Genomic DNA, 5,463 nt, shown 5'->3' on the forward strand with positions numbered 1-5,463 from the left:
GATGGCGAGGATGATGGTGAGGATGGCGAGGATGATGGTGAGGATGGCGAGGATGATGGTGAGGATGGCGAGGATGATGGTGAGGATGATGGTGATGACAGTGATGATGATGATGATGACAGTGATGATGGTGATGATGATTTAATAGCCTTTTTAGTTAGTCTAGGGTAACCTAGAACTTGCGACGGTCCTCCCCCCTCAGTTTCCCAAGTAATGGGACCACTGGAGTCTACATCTCCTCCTGGCTAGGCCTGGCATACTGCCTACTGAGTGAATAAATGACCTGAACCTGGGCGTGGATCAAGTGACCTATGCTGACGTAGTACAGACCCTGACTTGGGCCCCGAGAGCCAATCCTCATCTGGAACACCACTCTTTCGAGGAGGAGCTGGGGCCTCCCCTCTGGGCCTCTGGATGAGATGGGGAAGAATGGCTGTTTGTTTCTGGAAGTCCAAGAGGTCACAGAGGCCAGCCCGAGCCTCCTTGGGAACAGAGTGTGCCCTGCTTCCGGAGGCCACCCACCTTGTTCTGCTGGGCTGAGGGTGGGCTGGCGGCCATTAGAGGGTCCAGACTGCTTTCGCTGGACTGCTTTCGCCCCATCTCCCTCTGGAAGGAAGGAGGCCGGGCCTGCTGTGGGAACGGAGGACTTGGGTTGGGGGTGGAGAAGGGGGATCTGTTGGCAGAGGAGGCTGGGCCAGGATCCCTGGTACGCCTCTACTCACGCAAGCTCTCCGCTCCAGTCTATGCTGTCCTTGTGGCGTGCATTTGCAGGTGGAGAAACCGAGGCTCCAAGGACGCCAAGCCCTACAGCTGAGAGAGTGCAGGGGACCCAGGCCAGAGCCCAGTCTCTCTCTTCCCCTTCCCCCATCTCCTCCCTCCAGCTGTGTGCTGCCTGAGTGTGGGCAGGTACTCAGCTTCGGAGCCACAGGAGTGGTAGGTGTGATCCAGAGACTGAAAAAATACTTGTGACATCACAGGGTGCGGGGCTTCCCCACCAGGGCCTCTCCCACAGGCTCTGTGCCTAGTTCTTACACACAGACTCAGCACCCTCATTGGCTTCGTCAGCAAAACCCAAGCTATGAAACGTTCTATCAAATGGTCCACTGCCTTCAATAAATCATTTGTAAAGAAAGAGAAAGGGACAGGATATATAGAAAATGTACACAGAGGTATACACATGCATATTTACTAGAACAAAGATGGACGGCATTCCTGAGGATGGACACCTGAAGCTGACCTCTGACCCCCACATGTAGTCCATATATGGACACTGCACGTTCACATGCAAACATACTGAAGACAAATAAGAAGAAAAACAACTTTCTGAGATGGGATGCTGCCATGTAACCCAGACTGGTCCTGAATTCCTGAGCTCAAGCGATCCTCCTGCCTCAGCTTCCTGGACCTTGGACCATAGGTGTGCACCCACCTAAAGACCATATACAAGATTAAAAGATGTGGTGGCCAAATACTATAGAAACTTGATATAGATCCTGCTTCAAATAAATCATATTTTTAAATGACAGTTATGACACGTGGAAATTTGAACTCACTAGAGTCTATATAGCCTGAGTTTATATTTAATTAATTCGCTGTGACAGTCTCCTGAAGCCCAGGCTAGCCTCAACCTTCCTAGTAGCGCAGGATGACCTTGAACTTTTGATCCTCCTGCCTCCACTAACCAAGCATGGAGCACCACACCAGGTTAGTATGGAGTTGGGGATCATGTGTGCTAGGCCAGCACTGCGCACAGAGCCGCAGCCCAACCCCACTCCCTTTAATATTTAGGACATTTTTCAGCCAGGTAGTGATGGTGCACACCTTTAGTCCCAGCACTCAAGAGGCAGAGGCAGGAAGATCTCTGAGTTCGAGGCCAGCTTGGTCTACAGAGTGAGTTCTAGGACAGCCAGGGCTACACAGAGAAACCCTGTCTTAGGAAAAAACAAAACAAAAACAAACATTTCCGTCATTTGCTTTTTCTTTTTCCTTTCCTTCCCTCTCTCCTTCCTTCCTTCCTTCCTTCCTTCCTTCCTTCCTTCCTTCCTTCCTTCCTTCCTTCCTTCTTTTATTTGTTATGGTGGTGGTGGTAGTGTGTGTGTGTGTGTGTGTGTGTGTGTGTGTGTGTGTGAATGTATGTATGTGTGAATGAATGTATGTGTGTGAATGCAAGTATGTGTATGTGAAAGCATGTATGTGTGTGAATGCACGTATGTGTGTGAATGCAAGTATGTGTATGTGAAAGTATGTATGCATGTATGTGTGCTCGCCTGTCCATGTGTATGTAGAGTCCAAAGGGTTGCTATCGGGCATCTTCCTTTATTGCTTTCCCTCATTGTTTAAAAGTTTATTGTGTTTATGCATTGTGTGCACTTGTGTGTGTATGTGGATGCACTCGTGCCTTGGTTCACATGTGGAGGTGACAGCTTGTGAGAGCTCGTTTCTCTTGTTCTTCTGTGTCAGTACTGAGGACTGAACTTGGGTTGTCAGGTTTGACAGCAGGGACCTTTACCTGCTGAACATCCTGCCGGCTTTTCCTTCTTTATCTCTCAAGACTCTATCATGTATGTTGGTATGTATCTATGTCTATGTATCTATATATCTATGTATCTATCATGTATGTATGTATGTATCTGTATCTGCCTATGTATCTTTGTGTGTATCTATCATGTATGTATGTATCTATTTTGTCTATGTATCTACATAACTATTATGTGTGTGTCTATCATGTATATATGTCTGTATATCTCTACCATATATATGTATGTATTTATCATATATGTATTTATCTATCATGTTTGTTTGTATGTCTGTATTATGTATGTGTGTGCATCTATCTTTTTTCTCTCTCCTTCCCTCTCTCACTGAACCTGGAACTCGCCATCTCAGTTAGACCGGCTGGCTGCTGAGCTCTGGAGATCTGCCTGTCTCTACCCTCTTCTCCCACTCAGCGCTGCAGATGTGAACTTGGCTTTTTGTGTGAGTCCTGGGCACCCAAACTCAGGTCCTGATAGTTGTGTGGTGACTTTGCTGTCTGAACCATCTTGCTAGCCTTACTTTCATAATTTTTATAACTAACACACACACGCGCACACACACACACACACACACACACACACACACACACACACTTCATACAGTTCTAGGGCTTGAACCCTAGGCCTTGGGCAAACGCTACTGAGATACACCTCAGCTCTGTGTTTGTATTTTTGTCCATAAGATGGTTCTGCTTTCCTACAGAGGACAAATTTGCTCCTAAGGGCTGTGGGGAACTGGAGGGGGACATGTCCCAGTAGAGGCAGAGCTGTGCGCCCTCTGTCCATGCTGCTACCTCCCAGTGTCATGCTGCTCTCAATCCATTTCCCGTTGGTCAGCACCTCCAGGTAAGAGAAGCAACTTTCGAGCTGGCCCCTGACAACAGGGAAGCACACAGAACCTCTCAGATAGCCACAGCTTCAGAGACCCCTCCCCACAGAGAAGGAGCCTTCCCAAGGAGTGGTGGGCTGAGTCCCCCTCAGTTCTTGGGAACTCCCGACCCTGGATTCTGGAATGACGGCACCGTCTTTGAAGGATGTGTGATTGGTGTCTTTTCCTCAGCCCCATTGCCAAGGCCCTGCCAGGCCTATACTCCCATCATGCCTTGCTGTAAATATTGCTGCTCACCCTTATCATCCTAATGTGATATAAGAAGGGAGCGTGGACTAGCAGACACAGGTCCTTCCTGACTGTCTATGAGGGTGGGGGTGGGGGTGGGGTCATCCCATACCCCTAGCCTTGGTTTCATCCCCTGTCAGTCCGAGCATTATTAGTGTTAGGCAATTAGAACAGTGCCTCTGGCAGATGTTAGATGAGTTCATATGTTAGATGGTTCTTTTTGTTTGTTGTTTGTTTGTTTGTTTGTTTTTTACATAGGTCACTATGCTAGCCTTACATTACCAGGTAGCCCCAGACTAGCCTCAAACTTGAAGTAACCTCTTGTCTCAGACTCCTGCATGCTGGCATGACAGATGGTACACTACCATGCCTCAATCTCTTTTCCTTTTTCTTTTCGAGACAGGGTTTCTCTGTGTAGTCCTGGCTGTCCTGGAACTTTTTAGACCAGGCTGGACTCAAATTCAGAGATCTGCCTGCCTCTGCCTCCCCTGTGCTGGGAATAAAGGCGTGCTCCACCACCACCCGACTCACTTCTCATTTTGAGACAAGATCTAAGTTGTCCAGGCTGTCCTTGAACTTGTGATCTTCCTGCCTCAGTTTCTGGAGTAGCTGGAATGATAGGCCTGGGCCAACAGACCCAACTTGGGTTTTGAAGGCTATTCAGGAGTTCTCTATGAAAAGAAGAGAGAAAAAAAGTACTTCCTAGAAGAGGCATAAATATGGAAAGTATCCTAGTATGGCTAAGGATGGACAAGTCCAAGGCAAGGGTGGACGGAACACAGAGTTTGCTGGGCACCTATTGCAACCCCACACAGACTGGCTTGGAGTTTATAAGCTGCCTGGTGTGGGTGTGTATACTTGAGCATGTGTGTTTTCTGTGCCATCCACAGGGAAGTAAGAGGAATGTAGATGGCTGGTTGTGAGTTCCCCAAGTATACTGTTAAGTCTTTGGACAGTAGTCATCCATGTCTCTCCGACCTTTGTTTCCCCGAATGCTTTTAGGAGTGTCGGGTATGCAGCTGGTACTTAAGCAATGCTTTTGTGTAAAAACACAGGTGCCCCTGGTTGTACCCCCCCACCACCACCACACTGTCCACAGTGCTAACACACGCCCTAGGCATTAGGATTATGCAACCCCTGGTGGTAGCTTAGGGTTGGTGTGTGTGTGTGTGTGTGTGTTTGCGCACGCACGCGTGAGCATCCAGATGGACTCGAGTACACACCCACATAAATGGACAAGTCTGCAGGGATCCCTCAGAGTATGCCTGTAAGCCTTAGCCCATATAATGGCGGCAGGAATTGAAGCCATACAAAAACCTGAGCTCGGAGTTGGGGAAGGTGTTTGCTTTTGCTTTTTCTGTTTCTGTTTCTGGTTTTTTTTTTTTTTTTTTTTTTTTTGGAGACAGGGTTTTACTCTATGGCACAAGGTGGCTCAGCATCCAGAGTACTAGGATTACAGGTCTCTCCCATGCCAGGCCCCGTGAGGAGTTCCGAATGTGACATCGAGCGTGACAGAGCTGGGTGTGGTAGTACACACCTGTAATCCAGCACGCAGGAGAGAGGGGCAGAAAGGTCCCAAGTTTCAGGTCTCTTATTACAAGAATATAGCTGGAAAGGAGAGGTTGAAGTCTCTGAGACACACCCAGGCCCCAGATGCCACACACAGAGGGACTGAACTCACAGAAGTGGATTCCTAGAGTGGGGGGGGGGGCGCTGAGTTGGCTTTGAAGGGCTCCTAAAGGGTTGCAGGTCAGTCAAGGGGTGGGGTGGAGGGGAGGAGCCTGGGCAGAGGTGACAGGTGGGCATAGTTGG

The sequence above is a fragment of the Mus pahari genome, chromosome 6 (assembly GCF_900095145.1).
Source record: "Mus pahari chromosome 6, PAHARI_EIJ_v1.1, whole genome shotgun sequence".
Classification (NCBI taxonomy): Eukaryota; Metazoa; Chordata; class Mammalia; order Rodentia; family Muridae; genus Mus; species Mus pahari.